The 23,953-nt window shown below is 34.2% G+C and overlaps 1 protein-coding gene across 15 annotated transcripts in view; it reads right to left on the reverse strand.

The window, feature by feature from the left end:
- Hycc2 (hyccin PI4KA lipid kinase complex subunit 2) overlaps positions 1-23,953 on the reverse strand; it is a 78,556-nt gene that overhangs the window by 53,242 nt on the left and 1,361 nt on the right. For 9 of the 15 annotated variants that reach the window (XM_046462979.2, XM_058578249.1, XM_058578250.1 and 6 more), the window contains one exon: positions 1,081-1,178. The gene's annotated coding sequence lies outside the window, so the exon portion shown is untranslated. Of the gene's footprint in view, positions 1-1,080; positions 1,179-4,489; positions 4,532-5,602; positions 5,674-23,953 lie in introns of all 15 variants that reach the window. The other 6 variants (XM_058578246.1, XM_046462975.2, XM_058578247.1 and 3 more) reach the window with 2 other exon arrangements.

Genomic DNA, 23,953 nt, shown 5'->3' on the forward strand with positions numbered 1-23,953 from the left:
TAGGTTCTCCATATGTACGCAAAATTCTGAAATGGGATCAGTTACACTTAGAAAAACATCCCAGCCAATTTCATTATTCCTAATGAGGTAGGGAGATGGTGAAGAAATACCACTGCACAGGGAGGGCTCAATGAAGCTGGATTTGCATTCTCCTCACCTGCCAGAGGTTCTATATTCTAAGTCCTTTCTCAAGTAAGTCTTTGCAACCTTCACATCCAAGACTGCATTATGGATCTGTAAGATTGATGATGGCAAATTCATACCTGCTTCTGGTGAAAGTTTTAGCTGGCATAGGTGAGAACAGTGTTAGTCTAACCTGACCTACAGCCATTACTAAGACTTCATAAGACATTTCAGTGAGATCAGCTTTTGATCATCTCACACCTAGCACACTGAGCCTGAGAGTAACTCTATATACACTGCCTTTGGGAGTCCTCTTGCTCCCCAACTCCACTTAGAATCTTGTTTGTGTGAGGCTTCCAGCAACCTTGCCCTGTCAGCCACTTCTGAATCCCTACCAAGTGTCTTTCTGGGTGGACTCAACTAGATAATTTTGCTTTTTCACACTCCTTTCCTTCATTTGTCTTGGCATCAGCTTTCTCTGAAAACAGTAAATTTGTTGGGTTTTGTGCAGGATTTTGGGTTAGAGCCACAATGAATTTGGGGAATGAGTATTTTCTCTTGGTTTTGTATATTTTTTACATTAATAACAAATATCAGAAAAAGCAGCAGCTAATTTTTTTTAAATGTAGCATTAGCTAAATTTCGAACAGCCAGAAGCCACACGTGGCTATAGTCTCTAATTTCAAACAGTAGAGATACTGAACACAGCCATTATCACAAAAGTTCTACTGGATAGCACTGATTTAGATGTAGCTAGACAATGTGATTTTGTTTACTAAATTCAATAACTCAAATTCAGCTACTACTAAAAGAGTAATACTTTAAAAAATGGAATTCAAAGACAATAATTAAGATATGATCATTTCAGGTAAAGATTGTATAATAAACATAAGTTACTCTAGTATGTCTAACTATAAGGGAAATGTATTCTTTAAAAAGTTAAAGTCATAACTTTACCTGTGTTAAAATCAGTTTTCTAAAGGAGGAGGTGGCATGGGAATGCAGCGGAGTTCAAGTGTGGAATTCATTTGTTGAGAGTTAAATATTTCCCAAACCTATAAAAAATAAAAATGAAAAAATGTGAAATATTAAGATAATATTCTCAAGAATATAGCACAAAGAAAGAACAGTTTTAATGAGACATTTATAATACAGGTCATCTAATTTTTTAAAATATGGATTAAAAAATTTTTATAATAATGAGTATACCTATGTATCTTTATCAAACCTAATAAAAATGATTTTGGAGAAAGTGTGAATTTCAGTTTGAAATTTTGTCATTAATTATCTTTAAGAACTTGGGTAGGTAGAGGTCCTAGGCTGGATTTATAGTACCCACACACCCCACTATTTTTTTTTCTTGAAAGTATGCTGTATAGGGGCTGGACTATGGCTCAGCCGTAGAATGCTCGCCTAGCATGTGCAAGGCCCTGGGTTCGATCCTCAGCACCACATAAAATAATAAAATACATAAAATAAAGTTTTAAAAAAGTATGCTGTATAAAACCAAACTTAAATAAGTATCAAGGGGTACAAAATAATTTTGAATCAGTTTCACAACTAAAAAATTTATAATTTTTTTACACAGAAAGTGCATTATTTGAATTTTTAGCATAAAATCATAAAGTGTTTTGGTCAGAGAGAACCACTTTAAAATGGCTAACAATAGAGACTTCTTAGAAAGTAAGAAGTCTCTTTTCATATATTTGCTGAACACATTACGCTCCATTTCTTCTTTAAAAGCGCATCCCAACTTTAAAATTTAAAACATTATATGTACGTGTCATAGATCCTGGCCAAATGTATTTTTTTAACACAAAGAAAATACAACAAAATTGTCTTAGAGATAAATTACATTGTCCTTATAAAGTCTTCAGTATTCTTTAGACTGAAGAGATATCTGGAACCCCTAACTCTAACCATAGCAATGACTTTTTAATCTCGTATATACTGGGCCTTCACATGAAATTTTTATTTTATGAGTAGATTCTGCATGGCAGGGAAGGGAACTTACACCGTCTCTGGAAAGACAAAAAAAGAGACTGGTAATATTTTTTTGGAAGGCACATCTGATTTTAAGACAAGAGGGTGGGAATAAGACTCTGATCATCTTTTGTACCCTGAAAATTTTGAACCACAAGGACAACTGCCAGATTTTGAAGCAGTGTGTGTATAGAAATACTGAAGAGCTAAGTGGAGAACCTCTATAGAGAAAGATCTCCCATAATATTTTAAGACTAAGAATATGGATATTCATTAGGTTCTCAATTAAGAAAGCAAAAGGGGGAAAAAAGGGCAAATGAGAGAGAGAATGAGTTTTTTTAAACTTTTAACATAACACTAAAGCACCTTAATCTCTGGATGATTGGAGGTAATTAGCCCCTCACCAGCTTGTGTAACAGTGAAGTGTAAACAGCCACTACAATTCTTTCAGATACAAAATCTGGCACACAATTTAAAAAAACCAATAAGAATGCAAAGGAACAATAATATATGACCAATAATTAAGAAAAAAAACTAAAGAGAATCAGACCCAATAATAAAGTTGAAATATATGGCAATTATTTAAAATAATTCTAACATATTGGGGAAAACAGATAAAATTGATGAAAGATGGAGCAGTTCATCCAATGAATTAGGATCTAATTTTTTTTTTTTAATGAAGGATCTCACTAGATAGTCCAGGCTGCCCTTGAACTTGCAATCTTTCTGCCTCTCAATTACATGTGCATGCCACCATCCCTAGCTCCCAACAGACATTCTAGAACTGAAAAATTCAATCTATATAATTAAGAACTCAATATTTTTGGTTTTACAGCAAATGGACACAATAGAATATAGGATTAGTTAACCAGAACACAAGTTAATACACAATGCCCAAACCAAAGTATAAAGAGAAATGACTAGAAGAGAAGGGAATGAAAAGGCAGGGAAAAGGACAAAAGGTTTAAGAGAAAGGTGATACAGGCTCAAAATGTATGTGTACACACACACACACACACACACACAAATAGAAGCCTCAAACGATAGCAGAAAGAGATAAAAGCAATATTCAAAAAAAGAATAGCTAAGAATTTTCCAAAACTGATAAAGGAAATCAGTCTAGAGACTGATCATGCTCTACTAACTCCAAGCAAGACATATTAAAAAAAAACTATACCTAGGATATCAAACTATGAAAGGAAGAGAGGAAGAGGAAGAAAAAAGTCATAATAACCGCCAATCTAAAATATTATACCTAACAAAAATATCCTTCAAAATTAAGGTAAAATAAAAATGCTTACAAACAAAAAAGGGGAAATTTCTCACCAGTAAGCTTATACTACAAGAAAATTAAGTGGAATTATTCAGACAGAAGAAAACCATCCTAGATCCAGAACATGGAAACACAGAAAGGCATAACAATGCAGAGTAACTGAATTGCCTTGTAAGGTTTAAAGGTTCTAAGATTTTAGCAGTAATGCGACAGTGTTAAAAATCATACTTTGTATTATACATGCAATAAATTAAAGATAAATGTTATAATTTTTAGGATAATCAATAAAATTATAATACATAACAATTCAGAAAAATGTAATATTTATGTAATCTAAAAGCATGCAAAAAAAAAGAAGAAAGAAAACAAACCAGATAAGCCAAACAGAAAACATATTATACATACAGACCCAACATATCAATAATTGTATTACAGTCTATGGAAAAAAAATACTTCAAGTAAAAGTCTAAGTTTGCCAAACTGGATTAAACAAAAAAGAATCATGGGGCTGGGGTTGTGGCTCATCGGTAGAACGCTTGCCTTGCAGACATGAGACCCTGGGTTTGATCCATCCTCAGCACCACATAAAAATAAATAAGTGAAATAAAGGTATTGTGTCCAACTACAACTAAAAAATGTTTTAAAAGAATCATATCTCTTAAAGAGATACACTTTAAATATGTGCCCAGAAAGATTCAAGTAGAGGATAGGGAAAAATACACCATACCACACTAACCAAAAGAAAACTGATGTACTCTGCTAATTTCAGTTAAAGATTTAGAATTTAAGACAAGAATCATTGCTAAAGATGAAAGAAATATTACATAATAATAAAGGGATCAATCCCACAGGAAAATGCCACAATCACAAATTTTTTATACCCCCATAATAACCTCAAAATACCTGAAGCTACAATTTGCAAGCTTTAAAGGAGAAACAGACAAAGCCACAATCACAGTTGGAGACCTTAACACACCTCTCAATAGTTAACAGAAAAAGCATTACAATCTAAACAGTGCAATAACAAACTTGACCTAAATGACCAATACAGAAAATCATACCCAGCAACAACAAAAATTATGATCTTTTTCAAGAACGCATGAAACTTACCCAAACTGACCACATACTGGGCTACAAGGAATCTTCAACACACTTCAAAAAAAAAAAAAAAAAAAGATGATGCCATTCAGAGTATACTCCTTAACCACAACAGAAATTAGAAATCATTAATAATAACAATAACAATAAATAAAAACCTGGAAAAACACCAACTACCTGGAAACATAAAATTACATTTCTAAATAATATTTGGATTGAAGAAATCAAAGCATAAATTACAAAATAGATTAAACTGAATACTACTGAATATACATTAAAACTTATGATGTAGTTATAGCCTGAATTGTATATATAGACAGTCCTTGATTTTCAAGCAGCAACACAGAATAGCAAGTGAACAAAACAGAAAACAAGCATACAGTAGAAAAAAAAAATCAATGTAGTCAAAGTTGGTTCTTTGAAAAGATTAATAAAATTGATAAACCTTTAGCCAAACTGATTAAGGAAAAAGAGAACACAAATTACTACAGAATTTTTAGACATCAAAAAAAAAAATATGAAATTTTATGCCAATAAATGTAACAGCATAAAATAGACCATTCCTCAAAAAATATAAATCACCAACACTGAAAGAAATAGACTGCTCAAATAGCCCCAAAGATATTAAAGAAATGGAATCTGCTATTAAAATTTTGCATAAAGAAAATCTCAGATGCAGATGGTTTCACCAGGGAATTCTTCAAAACAATTAAGAAGAAACATAACTCTGTTACTCCTTCTAGAGAACAGAAAATAACAGAACACTTCTTCACTTTTTTTAAGAACCAGTACAAAAATGATGCCAAAACTGACAGAGATATTATCAAGAAGAAAATCATGGACTGATCTAATAAACACAGATGTAAAAATATCAATGTACTGGTGAATAAAATTTAACATTATATATAAAAATAACATATATAGAAAGGAATTTATTCCAGACATTTAAGAGTAGTTTAGAAGAAAATTCATATGATTATCCAAATATGTATAAAAATAGCCTGTGACAAAATTCAATATTCATTCATGATAAAATCTATTGGAAAATTCACAAAGAATTTTGGATAAAAAGAAAAAAAGCCCTCAGGAAGCATCACAGTCAATGGTAAATGATTAAAAACTTACCCTTTTCAAGTGGAAAACAAGTCATAGATGATCATTATCATTTCTATTCAAAATTTTACTGGAGGGTTTAGCTAGTACAGTAAAGCAAGAGAAACAAAAAGAATAAGGACTGGAAAGGTAGAAACAACATTATTCATACATGATATGATTATGTCCTAAGAGAGTCCAAAAGATTCCTCAGATTATTAGAATTCATAAGTAAATGTATATTTCTGGCTAGAAGATTAATATTAAAAAGCCAATCATGCTTCTATAAACCAGCCATGGATTTTTAAAATATAAAGGACAAAAGAATTTTTTTAAAACTAGGAATAAATATAACAAAATTAGATTAATTTATCTCTAACTAAAGTATAAAAAAGGGCTGGGAATGTGGCTCAGTGGTTAAGTGGCCCTGGATTCAATCCCCTGTACCAACAACAACAACAACAAAAAAGTTCCTAGACTGCAACATAAAGAAGGGAAATGCACATGAGTAAAGGAGGCAGAACCAAAAGTCCAAGTAGACTAAAGTGTTAGATAAAATAATGGAGAAACACAGAAAAAAAGAACACTGGAGATCTACAGAAGATCCCCTGATCAATACTTTTGAGTAAGGAAACTACCTGAAGATGGAGCAAGAAGCACCTAAAAGTGGATATAGCAATGTCACAGAATTCACATAGCGCCATAAATAGTGCCTCTTCTCACCAATCAGATTAAGGATTGGTATAAGTAAAGGGTCCTCCCTAATAAAGGGGGAATTAAAATTAGCCCTACCTGAGCACAGATTCAGTACTATCTAGTAAATCTTAAAATCAAACCCTGAAAAAAATCAAATTGTTTTCAAACAACTGACAAAGAAAATAGACTTCAAAAATATTTTTAGGAATACAAAAATATCCAGAACACCATAAGATAAAATTCATAGTATCACATGCTTAATAACAAAATTACCAGGAATAGAAACAACCAGCCAAACAAGATCCATAATAAAGAAAAAAAAAATCAGCCAATCAAAATTGACACAGATGTTAGAATTCTCAAAAATATTTTAACAGTAATTATAACTATATTGTTCAAAACATGAGTCACAGAAGGTGTTAACAAAAATTTTTAAAAGACAACCTAATCTTTGAGGCAAGGATTGTGGCTCTGTGTCAGCATCACATAAAAATAAATAAATAAAGATATTGTACCCATCTAAAACTAAAAAAAAAAAAAATTTAAAAAGACAACCTAATCCAAACTACATTATAAAAATAATTTGTGAAATTTAAAAATGAGAATAACATTGGACATTGAATAAAAAAATCAGTGAACGAAGACAAAGCAACAAAAAATAATCAAAATGAGTCAGAGAATTTAAATAACCTGTTATTTTTCAATAGTGCCCACCTTTGACATGAAGAAGGGCCCCAGTGCCAACTCTTAAAATCCCTGGTAATCCTGGCTTAGATTTATGAGAAAATGTGTCCCCCAAAACAAAAGAATCAATATCACATAGCTAAACCTATAGTTAGGGTAAGGAGAACTTTCTGACCCACTGGTTTTAACACTGAAATTTTTTCTCCTTCTCAGAGAAAATGGAAGGAATACAGATGTAGTTCCCACTAATGTGTATATATATATTTTTCCTTTTATCTACAATTAGTATTAGCAACCAATAACCCAAAGAAAATATTGCAGTGCTATCAATTAGTGATTACATTGCATAATGTCTAGCACAGCATTTCTAATTCTTTCCATTTTAACCACAAATAAGGAAGCACTGCATAGTTTGTTATCTGAAAAACTTCTAAGATGATAATGTAGTATTAGTATAAGACACCACTTTCTCAGTGGTGCACACCTGTAATTCTGGAGGCTCAGAAGGCTGAGGCAGGAGACTTCAAAGCCAGCCTCAGTAACTTAACAAGGCCCTGTCTCAAAATAAAAATATTAAAAAGGGTGGGGGGCTGGAGCTCAGTGGTTAAGCACCCCTGGGTTTATTTTGAAAAACAAAATAAAAACACCTTTTCTTAATTAATCAACTCAAAGCACGAGACTGATAAAACTAGAAGAGAAGAGACTACCAAAACTTTAGCAAGTTATAATCTCTCTGCATTACTGTGATGATCTGTTTTTTCCCAATTAATTCCCAAGAAGATATGTTTTACTACACAAAACCAGTAAAATATGTATATATCAAAAATGTGGCTTTTCACTTTTAAAATTTTCTAACAAAAGTCTCAGAACTTAAAAAACAGAAGTATACCTCCATTCAACTTAGAATAAGGCCAAGAGAAAAGTAAATGCTATGAAATCCTGTGTTTGATTTAACAAATTTATGTTGGCTTTTCAAAACAAATCACTGAGCCAAATGAAATAACAGGACCCTATGGATACCAAAATATGGTTCCTTACCTAAGATGGCATCATATTTGCGTACAACTTACATTCATTCTCTCATGTACTTTAAATAATTTTAGTTTCCTTAATACAGTGCAAATGCTATGTAAATAGTTGTTATACTCTATTTATTTAGATAATAATGGCAAGAACATCTATATATGTTCAGTACAGATGCATTTTTTTTTCTCTCTTAAGTATTTTGGATCTGTGGTTGGCTGAATCCATGGTTGCAGAATCCACAGATATGAAGAATTTATTATAGTGAAATAAGTTAAAAGTGTTCCTTAAACCTGGGAAATAAGGGGGTATGATAATGTCCCTGAAACTCTGTGAGATATATTTATAAAAGTGTATATTTTTCTAGATCCACAGTTTTTTTAAAAATATTTTTCTCAGATGTTGATGGACCTTTATTTCATTCATTTATTTATATGTGTTGCTGAGAATTGAAGCCAGTGCCTCACACATGGTAGGCAAGTACCCTACCACTGAGCCACAACCCCAGCCCTAGATCCACAGTTTTTATCAAATCTTGATGGAATGTAAACCCCCAAAAGATGAAGAAATACTTTTCCAGGCAAACCAAATGAGAAGTTGCTGAAGAACCCAAGAAATAAAAAGAACTATAATATGTAATTTGATCACAGGGGAATAAAAGTATTATAAGCCAGGCATGGTGGTGCACACCTGTAATTACAGTTACCCAGGAGGCTGAGGCAGGAAGATCACAAATTCCAGATCAACCTGGACAACTTAGTGAGATTCAGACTCAAAACAGATTAATTAAAAAAAAAAAAAAGAACTAGGGGATATAGCTAAGTGGTAGAATGCTTACCTAACATGCATGGGGGTATGGATTCAATCCCCAGTATCATAAAAAATTTTTTTAAAGAAACATAATTTTTGCAGTTTAAATATATAATTTGCATCTTATGATCATAATCTTCTATCATATCTTATATATCATAATCTTATAGCTGTTTGTGAAAAGCTGTATTTCACTACTTGTCTTAATTTTTGAGGTCTAGAAACCACAAGTATTTCACCAAAAAATATATGCCCCCAAGCTACAAGGTACAGGTAAAATTACACTAATAGGGAAATCCTGTTCATTACATAAGCAACATGATTGACTGCAAATTAGATCATGGACATAAATCAGTCAGCAAATGAAATAACTGACCATATTTTCATGGAAGTTACAAAATCATATTAAACATACTAATTTTTTTAATTAAGCATCTATTCTACCTTATCACAATGCAGATTATTTAACAGTGCTTTTCATTGCTATACTGAAATTAGAATAGAGTCACAAGTTTCTTAGTGGAACATAAACTATGAAAGGGTTATGATAAATCTTTTGCAAAAAAATCACAATACCATGATGATTATACATAATTTCATGTCTAACAGACAACCTTTGATTTTCCTGAATAATAAATGTTGTTTATAATCATTCTGCCTTTGTTATTTTTTAAAATATTTTTTCAAATGGTGATGGACCTTTATTCATTTATTTGTATACAGTGCTGAGAATTGAACCCAGTGCCTCACACGTTAGGCAAGCACTCTACCACTGAGCCACAACTCCAGCCCAGGTCTTTGTTATTAAAAGCAATTCTTCAAACAATAATAACTATGAACAAATAAAATGGCTGTCATAAGTCACACTAAATTTGGGAGTTATGAAATAAAGGCTAATACATTTTTTAAGGGGCTCAATCCTCAGTGTATAGCTCAATGTTAACAGTGCCTGCCTAATATGCACAAAGCTCTGGGTTCAATACCCAGAACTGAAGGAAAAAAAGGGGGGAGGGGGTCAAAAATAATGCATGAGCCTATTCTAAAAGGACATTAAAACTGACCTTTGGGGCTACGGCTGGGGCTTAGTAGTAGCGTGCTTGCCTAGAAGGTGTAAGGCACTGGGTTCAATCCTCAGCACCACATAAAAAATAAATTAATAAAGGTAGTGTGTCCATCTACAACTTAAAAAACAAAACCACTTGACCATTAATAGACAATTTTCAAAACATTTAATTAACTGAGTCCCTAAATGATACAGGATTGCACCAACATTATAAATCAGCCCATCATCCCTTCCCTGCATGTCCCACACAGGAAGAAGTCAATCTACTAAAGAACAAAATAATGGAAGCAATGATTACCAAAAATCTGGTCCTAGATGTTAATCTAGGTCCTAAATATTAATGTTTTTAAATTATATAGTTTTAGTGATGTCAACTGTCTTTTCCTTTTTGAATGTTTGCCTGCTTCAGTCACATTGGCTTTCTTACTTTCTCTTCAATATGCCAAATTCATTTTGCCTAAGGCTGTTTATGTTTCCTTTACCTCTGCTGTCCAGCTGTTCACTTTATTCAGGTTTGGGACAGTCAAAGGACTGTAGGGAAAGGTTCAATCTAAAACATCACCTGTCTCACTGTTTACTGCTCTCAATGACATTTACTATTATTTGTTTACTGTTTAGTGGACTAAGGATAAGCATGGCCGGCAATTCAATCCCAGTACTTGTTTATTGTCTATTTTCCCCAACTAGCGCGTGCACACACACACACACACACACACACAAACTCCATATGAAAGGGTGTCTTATTCATCACTATCATCACTATATCCACAATCCCTCTTTCAGTTGTCTGCACAAAGTAGGCAGTCATTAGATGTATGGAGAAGGAAGAAAAGATTACCATTTACTCAAGAGGTATCAGGGGTGGCTGGTTTTAAAACTAGCAAAGTAATGACCTCCAAAAATCCTCTCATTTATAAAAGCAATGAAGCACTACAAATGGTCAAAATGAGGGCTGGGATTGTGGCTCAGTAGTAGAGTGCTCACCTAGCAAGTGCGAGGGGCTGGGTTCAATCCTCAGCACCACATAAAAATAAATAAAATAAATATATTGTGTCCAACGACAACTAAAAAATAGATATTTTTAAAAAATGCTCAAAATGAACTTTTCCAGAACTTTGGAAATTAACAAATGGCTTAAAGCAAACTATAAAACACATGTTTATTCAAGAAAAGTAGTGGAATCTTAAGAAGAACTGGGAGCTTTAGTAAGTTTTAATTTGCCCTATTACCATTCACCTTTCTAGCTGCACAGGATCTTTGAAAACATAACATCACAGTGAAAGTCACAAGTGACAGCCACTGAAGGGGACAGAATGGGGTTAAAGTGCCTTCAAAGATCCATTTCCAGAGAATTATGATCACTTAACTTGTCTGGCGGTTCCCTGGTTCCCTGGAATACCCAACATGCAAGTTAATCTTTACTTGACATGATTTGGAGTTCAGCCAGTGCCAACAGCCTTTCCTCAGGGGCATTTATGGAAAACAGGGACAGATGTTAAACATTATGGCTGCCTGAAGCAATGAAAAACAAATGGGCCAAAAACAAGCCAACCAAAAAGATTAAGAAGAAAAGATGGAGAATGGGATGTCCATAGGGAGCTTTGAAACACTCCCACAAATTCCCAGAAATCTAGAAGGCCATATATATGCTCGTAAAAAAAACCTGAGATGGCCCTAGAGCTAATAAAGGCTCTGCACACAACTCATATTGGAGGGATTAATCTCACTTCTGCAACTCCGTTGGGACTTTTATAAGCCTTCACCTGGTTTCCTCCAGATTTTGTACCACATGCTTTTTGCTTGACTGATTTTGCTTTGTATCATTTCACAGAAATAAATTATCACCATGAATATAATGACTTGAATCCTGTGAGTCATTCTTGCAAATCATGAAACCTGGAAGTGTGGCCCTTGGGACCCCTGACCCACCTAAGCCCTTCTGTCATAAACCTACTAAATTAAGACAGCTTCCCATCTTAATAGGACAAGAAGTTCCAGGCTCATCATGAATAATTCCTACCCTAGACCTAGAATTTCTCCAAGAAACCCTGGTTCCTTTCAGTGAGAAATAATATTTAGAGAACATATTCTGTGTGCTAAAGAATGAGCATATCTTAAAGACAATTTATTTTCATTTAGTGATGAGGGGAAAGGCATTCATGTCAGATCCCTGCTTGCCACATTAAGAAATAAATTTTTCACATACAAAGAATTAAAGTCAAGGAAGGTAGTGCATGGATTTGGTAATAATCTATTCCCCTTCCTTACCTAGTTAACTGACACAGTTCAAAACAAGCTCTTTTGGGAGGCAAAAATATTTGAGTTGATGGATGTTTTCCCCCAATTTATTCATTGTAGTACAATAAACATAACAAAATTCACCATTATGGGCTGGGGATGTAGCTCAGTGGCAGAACATTTGCCTAGCATGAGTGGGGAACTGGGTTCAATGCTTAGTATCATAAAAATAAATAAATAAAATAAAGGCAGTCTGTCCATCTACAATTACAAAAGATAAAAATTAAAAAAATTTACTATCATAACCAGTCTTAAATTTATAGTGATACTAAAGCATTCATAATGTTGTGCAATCATTACCACATCCATCTCCATAAGTTTCATGCTGTAAAAGTGAAACAACTCTATACCCATTAAACAGTAACTTCCGAATTCCCTTCCATTCAGTCCTTGGTAATCACCATTCCACTGTTTGTCTCCACAATTTAAGCTTCTCTAGGTTCCTTACACAAATGAAATTATATAGTATTTGTCTTTTTGTGACCAAGTTATGTCACTTAGTATAATGCCCTCAAGGTTCATTTATGTTGAATTCATATTGCAGAATTTCCTTCCTGTTTAAGGCTAAAGAGCATTCCATCATATGTACAGTGAATACTACATTTTGCTTATCAATTTATCTGTTGATGAATATTTGAGTTACTTCCAAGTTTTAAATACTGTGAATGATGCTAATATAAACATGGATATACAGGTATTTCTTCAATACTCTGTTCTCAATCTTTTTGGGTATTTATGCATAGTAGCATTTTTAACTATACTACAAAACTATATCTAAAAAAAAAAAAAGGAGTAGACTTAATTGATAGAGGGAGATGAAGTACCAATATAGTTCTTCCTTTCTTCTTATCCTGACCATTATTACCTCTTAAATAGTATTAGGAAAGTTTTAATCTAGTATGTCTAGTTTTAAATAGAATTGAATGTAAACAAAGGAGCCTATCTTTAATTAGAGTTACAATTAAGAAAATAGTTAATCAAGCCAGGCATGGTGGCCCTCGCCTACAATCCCAGCAACTCAGGAGGCTGAGGCAGGAAGGATCACAAGTCCAAAGACAACCTCAGCGCTAAGCAACTCAGTAAGACCCTACAAAATATGGCTGGGCATGTGGCTCAGGGGTTCAAACCCCAGTACTCAGGGAAAAAAAAGGGGGGGGGGGGAGAAAACAGTTAACAATATCTGTTAATCCTTTTAAATCATATTATGCCTTTTGTTTTTAATAAACTCCCTCCCTATTCTAAGGTTATAAACATACTCAACGTACATTTTCTCCTTAAAGATTATAAATTTAAAAAAAAATTTTAAAGATTATGAATTATACAGGGCGCGGTGACACACACCTGTAATCCTAGCAGCTCAAGAAGCTGAGATGGGAGAATAGCAAATCAAAGCCAGCCTCAGCAATGGCAAGGTACTAAGCAACTCAGTGAGACCCTGTCTCTAAATAAAATACAAAATAGGGCTGGGGATGTGCTCAGTGGTCGTATGCCCTTTAGTTCAATCCCCGGTACCAAAAAAAAAAAAAAAAGATTATGAATTATTATAGGTCTTATTTTATTAGCTAACATTTTATAACATTTAATATATGTCAGCAGTATTCTAAGCATTTTATATAATTCATCTATTTACAGCAATCCTATATAATAGGTACTATTACTCTCCCCATTTTATAGATGAAGAAATGGGCACTTCACCTAAATGGGCATTACAACTAGTAAATGACAAAGTCTCTGTCAAGCTAGTAAGTGGTAAAGCAAAGTCAAGCAAAGTCTCTGTCAAGCTAGACTACAAGAACTTTGAACAACTCACTAACCCACAGAATATCATACTTGTTCATTACACTAAGAACACCATACTTATTTCACCTGGGCATCAAGACACCTTAGTAAAAATTACATACATGTTACAGGGTAGAAGAATAGCATGAAATTTAGAACACTGCCAACTTAATGAAGTTAAGTTAAAGACTTAGAGGTCCAATAGTTTGGACTATGCCAAAACACTCCCTTCAAAAAGTTGCCAAAGCTCATTCAGCGACCACCACTTAAAAGCACAGTGTTTGATAGGCCTCTTTAAATTCTGGAAATACAATCCATATTTTAGCATGTCCCATTTCCTGAATAATCCATAAGAGCTACAGGACAAAAGACAGCAACAAGTCAAGGTGATAGTTCAAACTATTCTACCCATTTGGGCTTTAAGTTCCAGCAAACTCAGTGGTGTTCAACACGTGTATGGTAAATGATAAAGTAGTTGTATAAAGAAGCTACCAGTAGGTTCTGACAAAAAAAAATCACAACATAGACCACTAGGCATAGAACTCAACATAAAGCAGTTTCTAAAAGTGGCACTATTGGCATTTTGGTCACTCCTGCAATTGTGAGAAGCTGTTCTATGTATAAAAGGATGTTTAGTGGCATCCTGGCTTCTACACACTAGATGTAATACTGCCCTTGAATTGTGACAAAATGTTTCCAAACATTGCCCCTAGTTAAGAACCACTGCTTTAGAATAGTACTATCTCCTTTCCTGCAGCTGATTATACTTTTAAGAAAGAGCTCCTTGCCTGGCTTTTGGATCCTAATAGAAATTGATCCTGTAATGACCATGTTATGAACCTAATCTAAAAAAGTGAGTGCTCCAACCCACTAAGCCATAAGGCAAAATGTGCTAGCAGTGTTTCATCAAGTGAAAGTAATCTGCATGTCAGATATTAGTTTTTTCCCCTCCATCAGGGCACATAAGAGGACTATATTCCTCTATCCTCTTTAAGTCAAATGTAATTTTGTGACTTATTTTGCCAAGAGCAAATCACAGCTCCTTGGTAGGCTGAAGTAGAAGGGTCACAAGTTCAAGGCCAGTCCAGGCAACTAAGAGAGACCCCTTCTCAAAATAAAAAATTAAAAAGGGTTTGAGGGTATAGCCTGGCATGAATGAGGCCTTGGGTTTAATCCAATTAGCACTCCACACCCCCCCCCAAAAAAAAATCTGTAGAAACATTTAATTGCTAGTGTGCAATTCTCCAGCCTGTTCTTACTTTACCAGTGTTATAACAAGAAGCTGAGACAAATATAGATGCAATGCTGACCCATCATATGAAGAACAGCTGCTCATAACTGCAGCAGATTTTACATGAGAATAAACCCTTTTAAAAATATTTTTAAAGTCATTATTAGAAGATTGGTTCTTACCATTATATAATCTGCTAACTCTGACTACAATGGTTATATTATGAGATTAGAGCAGGCCATAAAAGTACCAATAAGCTTAATGGCCCAGATACCATGGCACTTACTTCTACTAAATGTAGACTCTCAATCTGTGGACTTGTAGAGTTCCCTATGATCAAATGGAAGAAGAAAAAACAATTGTGGCTGGTTCCTGGTTTACACAGAGTTCTATATAGTAGCATGACCTCTACATATAATAGAAGTGATGAAGAAAAGAAAAGAGAGGCAGAGCTCCAAGTAGTGCATCTTATTGTTCAGTATGCTTAAAAAGAAAGATCTAATAATCCAACAATAGATCTAACAATCTGGCAACAAGACCTTTCAACCAGTACTGTTCAACAGGTACATGAACAAAGTAGTCCTATCATCAGTAAGAGAAATTATATCCTGCCTCAATTGAGACTTTCCCTCACCAATGTTGACCTACAATTCCATGATATATCAATCTGTCTCACACCTCTATGCATTTTCTGAAGCTACTCTCCTTTCTGGAATGATTTTCAACTATCCTTTAGTCTAACTACCCTGCTCTTCTTAACACTCAGATCAATGGTCGTTTGCTCTATAAAGCCTTTCCATAAAAGACAATTCTATATCCTTCCCCTCCCCCTCATAAATTCTCATTGTAGTATACACAGATTCCCCAGTAAGGAATCTATGAATAGAATCATAAACTTTAATAAGAACAAATTACACCATTCTTATCAATCTCTAATAGTTATAATTTGATTAGATTATCAGTGTATGCAGAACAACCAAAAAAACAGTACTTTCTTTGATTTGGTCACCAATAGAAACGACAGATATTTTCATTATCAAACTATAATTGTTGCAGACATGAAAAGATCACTGTTCTTGTCAGGTCTTTTGGTCACAGTGGTGAAAAGCTGAATAAAACTAAGAATTTGCCTTAACTCTCAGAAGAGACTTTGGACTTGTGTTCTTCAGAAATCCTGGAACTACAGAAACTATGAAGACTCTTAAAATTGGACTAAAATGTATCTTGCATTGTGAAATGAGCATAAGCTTTTGGGCATCAGGAGTGGAATGTTATGGTTTAGATAAGAGCTGTCCCCCAAAAGCTCCTGTGTCAGACAATGCAAGAGGTTTAGAAATTATATAATTGGGTTATGAGAGCCTTAACCCAATTGGTGAACTAATTCCCTGCCAGGGATTAACTGAAAAGTAACTGCCGGCAGGTGGGGTGTGGCTGAAGGAGGTAGGTCATCAGGGATGTGCTTTTGGGGTTTATATTTTGTCCCTGACAAGGGGAGTCAGTCTCTCTCTCAGTCTCTCTCACTCTCACTCTCTCTCTCTCTCTCTCTCCTTCCTGGAGCAATGTCCCCCGGTATGGCTTTCCTCTGCCACACCCTTTTGCCATGATGTTTGGCCTGATCTCAGCCCTGAGGAATGGAATCAACATCTATGGACTGAGACTTCTGAAACTGTAAGCCCCAAAATACTCACTTATGCTCCTCACTAGTTCATTTCATATTTCTTTGGTTAGAGAGCCTCTCCCTGAATAAAAAATGTTTCTAATCTCATATGCCCAAATGTTTGGTTAAACATTATTTTGAGTGTTCCTAGGAGGTATTTTTGGATGAGATTAATAATTAAATCTGTAGACTAAGTTTGCCCTCCTTAATGCAGGTGGGCCTAACACAATCAATTAACAGCCTAAATAGAAGAAAAAGACTGAACCCCTCCCCCAAGTACAAGAGTTCCTCCTACCTTACTGCCTTTGAACTAGAACATCAGCACTTCTCTGCCTTTGGACTTAAAAAGAAACATCAGCTATTCCTGGGTTTCAATTTCTTGAAAACTCTTGAATAAATCTGGTTCTCAGACCTTCAAACTCTGGAATTATATTATTGGTTCTACTGGGTCTCCAGTTTGTCAACTCGCCCTTTAGATCTTTAGACTGATCAGCCTCCTCACTTGTGTCAGCCAAATCCTAATAATAGAAATTAAAATAATTATATATAAAATCCCTTATTGGTTCTGTTTCTCTGAAGAATCCTGATGAATATCATCGTTGACTCTAAAAATCTGAGAATATATGCAAAATCCATCACTTGAACATCTTACAACTAGAATGCCTTGCCCTTATATCAAGTATTATTCCATCAGCATGTGTTCTTCAGAATAGGGGCAGCTATTAGAATAAATGCTAGTTTCTTTTTAATGGCACATAAAACACAGAGTCAATCTTATAAGATCTCTTTCTCATGGGTTTAGGGAAGAATAACAACCCCTTTCCCTTCTGCTCAGAGAACCAAAAAAAAAAGATTGTTTTCCACTAACACTGCCCCTCCAAGAGGTCACTCCTACTTTTCCTCATAACCCTCTTATAAATTGATAGGGATAGGCAGAGTCATAGTGGTAGCTATTCCCAGTACATAATGCCTTCTGTTCTCAGAAATCTGTGCAAAAGTTTATTAGTCTTATTATTAAATTATAACTTCTCTAGAGCAGAGAATATACCTTAGTTGTGCATTTCCAATTCTTACAACAGGACCTACTATATAAGTTAGCGCTTAATTCATGTCTGTTGAATGAAAGGTCTAACAGCAACAACTGGACAGTCAGAGAAGATAAGAAGCAAGTATGAAAAAGATTACACATTCCTGTGTAATATCCCATCCCTGGCAGGTATTCTATACACTCAGTAAAAAGCCATTTCTGAGCTTTATTTGCAAGTAAATGTAGTCAGATTACTATATTTTGGTCATTGCAACCAGAGGAAGTACTGCACGGGGAATTTTAAAGGTTTCTTAAAAGATGAGAGTATACCCCTTTTGTCTATACTTTTCTTCCACCGTCCTTCCTTCTCCCTTGAACAAGGATATAATTGTCTGGAGATCCAGCAACCATAAGGTGATCTTGAGAATGGAAAGCCACAAAACAATGGTAAAGGGAAAAGAAGGAGCCTGGATCCTTGACAACTCTATGGAGTGCCTCATCAGCCCTTGAATACCTACCTCTCAATTTTTTTTTTTAATAAGACAAAGAAATAACTACTATCGTGTTTGAGAAATAGTTATTTCTTATTTTCATTTCTAGCAAATATAATTTCTAACTGATAAGTCAAGAAAGTGACATCAACAACAAATCTGTAATCAAGACACCTAGAGATACCTCAGCTGTGCTTCAACTTAATGCTGATAAAATGTTATTTCTACTGAGATGAAAAGGTTAGAGTAGGAAGCAACAATGAATGAAGAGCCTTTGCTGGATGAACATTTAGAGTACTTTAGTACAATGACAAATTTTATACTGCAATTTCTTGCCAACATTTGAGAGCTATGTTCTAGAAAAATAATGTGGCTCACAAAACTATAACTGTAAAAAACAAATAATACAAAAATAGGGGTTAGGGAAATTAAAATATTTAATAGAAAATGTTAAACTGTTTAAGACTTGTTTAAAAAATTTTTAAAATGACTCTTCTATAGACTAACCTTCAAATTTTCAAGAAACATTGCTGTAACACAAGAAGTTGAGGATGATTTTCCCCATATTCTTTGGACTTTTCTATGTCATAAAAATTTTAAACAAGCCTTTCCTGAATTGCATTCAATATTTTTTGTACTTGTGTTTTTAGGTTTTTTTTAAATTTTATTTTACTTTTTTCTTTGAGGGGAGGGGGATTTACTAGAGATTTAACCCAGGGGTGTTTTACCACTGAGCTACATCCCCAAACCTTTTTGTTTTTTATTTTGAGACAGGGCCTCATTGAGTTGCTGAGGCTGGCCTTAAACCTGTGATCCTCCTGTCTCAGCCTCCCAAACCACTGGGATTACAGGTACTAACACCACACCCAGCTATACTTGTGTTTTTAAATTTTTTTATAAGTCTCAGCAAAATTCTTCATAAATTCATATAGCAATTGTGTCAGTTTTGGGGCTGTTTTTCTTTTTTTGTGATGCTGGAAACTAAACTCAGGGCCTTGCACATCCTAGCCAAATATTTTACCACTGAGCTACATACCCAGCCCCAGGGCTGTTAAAGAAAATTGTAAATAAGCTGATCTGTAACCTACACTATAGACTTGCATAAAACATTACATAATCTGATACTATAGAATACAAACACAAAGTTGCACTGTCTTTAATAAAAGATCAGTTGGCAATTCAGTAATTCCATTACTGGGATATATTCAAAGGAAAGGAAATCAGTATATTGAAGAGACATTTGCACTCTCTTTACTGCAGCACTATTCACAACAGCCAAGGAAATGGAGTCAACCCAAGTGTTCGTCAACTGATGAATAAATAAAGAAAATGTGGTATATAAACACAAAGGAATACTATTGAGTTATACAAAAAGGACGAAATCCTGTCATTTGTGACAACATGGATAAACCTGGAGGACATTATGTTAAGTGAAAGAAGCCAGTCACAGAATGACAACGCATGATTTCACTTGTATGTGGAATCAAAAAAAATTGATCTCATAGACACAGTGAAAACAACAGTGGTTACCAGTGGCTGAGGAGAGCAGGAGGGAAGAATGGGGAAAAGTTACTCAATGGGTACTAATTTATGGTTATATAGGAAATATAAGTTCTCATGTTTTATTGCACATAAAGCGACTATATATAACAATGTGTTTCCAAAAGAAAGGTTTTGAATGTTCTCACCACATGTTTGAGGATTTTACCTTGATTTGCATCTTTCACAATGTACACATGTATTGAAACATCATATCATACCCCATAAATAGGTACAATTATTATGTATCAATTTAAAAAGTAAAAATAGAAGGTAGAGGCAACAAAATCCAGTATTGCTCAGATGAGAGGTACATAAACAAAGTATTAAAGATAACATCAGGTTCTAGTTTCAGCCCATTAGAAAAATGATAAAAGGGAAAATAGAATCATTTTAAGTCATAGCATATTTGAGGGCCCTGCAGATCATCTTCATCTGGCAGGTATTTAAATTATAGAACAGGAAAGAAAAAGTCTAGATTAGAGACATAGATAGGGAAAACAGATAGATATTTGAGAATTATCAGCCCTAAGAATTATCAGTTTTAGATACTAAGTGAATAAATAAGATCACAGAGTAACAGGTATACAATGAGAGATTTGACAATGGAACATTTAATTCTAATTTTTTTATTAATTTTTCCTAGTTTTTTCCACAAACAATAAAACAGTAAATACTGTAAAATATTTCAAATTGTTAAAAATTTTAGATTTTATAAGTACTTTGTGTTTTCTATTTGAATCCTACAGTCACTTTAGAAAAACAGAATGGTCCACAGTGTATTCTTCTAACTCCACTATTGTTTTCATTTCAAAAGAACTACAAAGGAATACAGATTAGAAAGCTTTAAAATAAAAGAGAATGTGAAAGTATAAGTTTGATTTCCTATTCAGGATCCAACTCCTTCCCTCACCTGTTTTTATAAAATATGAGGAAAGAAATTTATGTAAATTAATTGACAAATCTCAGTAGCTATATTAGCCTATATCAAACATTATTAGTCAAGTATCACACTATAGATATATACATACCTATATTTATGAAGGCACAATTCTCAATAGCCCAGTTATGAAGTCAGCCTAGGTGCATATCAACAGATGAATCGATAAAGAAAATGTGGCATATATACACAATGGAGTATTATTTAGCCTTAAGGAAACAAAATTATGCCATTTGCAGGAAAATGGACGGCACTACATATCATCTGTTATTTTCAAGCAAAATAAGCCATACTCAAGACAAGTATTGCCTGCTTTCATATGTGAAATCTAGGGGTGGGGGATGACTTGGATGTACAAGGGGGACTATTACTAAGAAGAAGGGAACAGGGGAGGGGAGTGTAGGGCGGGTAATGGGGAGACAGAAATGATAAAAATGTTATACACATATACAAATATGACACAATGAAACCCAATATTCTATATAATTAATATGCAATAATTTTAAAAAGAGCCAGTTATCTGGGGCTGGGGACATAGCTCAGTTGGTAGTGTGCTTGCCTTGCATGTACAAGGCCCTCATTTCAATCCCCAGCACTACCAAAAAAAAAAAAAAAAAAAAGATTCAATTATCCATAATAACAAAGGTAATAAATCTGACTAACATTTTTTGAGGTATAGAACAAAATGAGTATTCTGTAACCCATGTTTACCACTTAGTAAATTGGTGCCACCTGCCACATTTTATGACCAATATTTTGGCAGTTGTATCTCAAACACAGAAAGCATAACTCTGTAATTAACCAAAGTCACACACCTTAAAATTAAATTTCCCCCAAATTTCATTCTTCTTATTTACTTTTTTCTCATACTTATCTATATGGAAGCCAGATCCCCAAACAAAAAACTCAGAATTCATAAAGAGGAGCTATAAATTTATAAATTAGAACCAATACCAAGGTCAACATATTTGCAATTCCAAGTTTTAATACATATTAGTGAGTGACTGTTTATGCAAATATTAATGTATATTTGTCATATCATTGCACTATTAAAAAGACTTTTAATCAAGAAAACTTTCAATCTTTATTTTCCATTTTTAATTCTAGAACTAGATCACTTTCTGAGGCAAACTGAAACATTCAGCATAATATTCATTTTTAGCAATTTCAGACACTGGCTAGAAAAGTTACCCTTGCTATGTTGTTAAATGGTGACAATTTGTTGAGCTAAAAACTTATTGGTAGATTTGGTAGCTCTTTCACGCAAACTGAAACTATTGTTACTGGTTCATACCACAAGTGCCAGAGCCTTGAATTACATCAATGGTTTTTAAAGTGGCAGCCATAACTAAGCCAAACCATTAAGAGATTTTTTTTCCCAAAAAATGCATCTACTTCCTTCATACTCCCCCATGACTAAAATTTTGAAGTGTATATAATAACTGTGTGTATGCCTTTTTATAAACTCCTAGATTATTTTGAGAGACCTTTCTATCTATCTGTACCCAATTGGATAATTCTCAAATTAGGCAGTCCTTTTTTTAAACATTGTGTCAAAAGCAAAGCATAAGAAATAGAACTACAAAGTGACAAGAGCTCAGCAGAAGGCTAGGGAGGCTATTTACAACAGGTATACACCACCTTCAGAGATTTCTATGTCAGCTCCCTCCAGAATCCACTACATTACATCTTAGACATTGGTATTCATTATTCTGAGAAAAGCATGTAGTCTACCAGATAAAAATGTAAAAGGAAGCAATTTGGGACCTTAAGAAGCCACAGACAGACTGGTGAGGTGGCACACTCAGGTAATTCTAGCTACTTGGGAGGCTGAGGCAGAGGATCAAAAAGTGGGAACCACTAAGCGAGACCTGTCTCAAAATAATAAATAAAAAGGGCTGGGGATATAGCTTAAGAAGAAGAAATAGAAGGCACCACAGCCACCACAGATAATGAAACACAAAAATTCTGCTGTTCGTTCAGGCATTAAAAGAACAATAGAAAACTGCTGATAACTTGTTCAAAGAATTCTGCCCATATTTCATCATTTTAATTTTACATCATGTAGCACTGTTTTCTCTACGATATAAGTTCAGTGGACTGAAAACCTTAATCATTTTAGAATAACCTAAGTAAGATATCAAAACTGTATACTAAAAATAGTCAACTAATCTTAAACCCCCATTATATGACAAGATACCTTAAGGGCTGGGTTAAAAAAGTCAAAATCCATTTTAAAGCAAACAATTATATTTCTTTGCAGACACTGTTTGAGAGATAGGTCAGTTGGCAGAGTGTTTACCTAGCATGCAAAAAGCCCTGGGCAATCCCCAGCACCACAAACAGTAGCTAGCTCAAATTCCTTATAAATAGCTCCAATAGAACTTTTGAAATATTTCAGAAGAAAGAGAACATTCATGATTTATAAATAATTATCCAATTACACGCTAATTGAATTAATGGTTCTTAAAGTACTTGGTAATTTTCTTCTTGGTGTTGAAGTTATGGCATTAAACATTGGGCAAGTGTTTCTTAAACTGCTTGGTAATCTCCTTCCCAATGTTCAATTTATGGCATTCTAAGATGACACCTACTGGCCATTCAAAATCAGCTATTAGTTCTTCAAGACAGTGAGTAGGCTGGTTACATAAGAAACACACACACACACACACACACACACACACACTGTCTCTCTCTCTCTCTCTCTCTCCCCCCTCCCCCCAAAAAAACTCTGAATAAAGGCAAATTTGTTCACAGATACTCAAATCACTACAAAATTTCACCCAGAAAGTTGTTTTCTTTGTAACCGAGACAGCATTACTCAAAAACAGAAAAGACTGAAACCAAGAATCATTTTAAAAATTTAATTAAACCATTGACAAATAATCTCAGTACTCTCAACACTTCAAAACAAACTCTAAGGATCCACTCCACTTCTCTTTCACAAATATTATTTTGAGCAAAACAAATGAAATTTTGATTTAGGTCTGTATGCACTAACATAAATTAACATTAACAGGAAAAAAAAAAAAACACCCACATTTTAGAAAGTTTTCCTGACATGCAGTAGTACTAAAACATGTTCAGTAAAATGATACAATTGCTAATACTGAATTTGTTCTTATCTTCTAAAGGCAACACTTCAA

This window comes from Marmota monax, unplaced genomic scaffold, assembly GCF_021218885.2.
Source record: "Marmota monax isolate L192 unplaced genomic scaffold, Marmota_monax_Labrador192_F-V1.1 WCK01_AAM20220418_F8-fsc00095, whole genome shotgun sequence".
NCBI lineage: Eukaryota > Metazoa > Chordata > Mammalia > Rodentia > Sciuridae > Marmota > Marmota monax.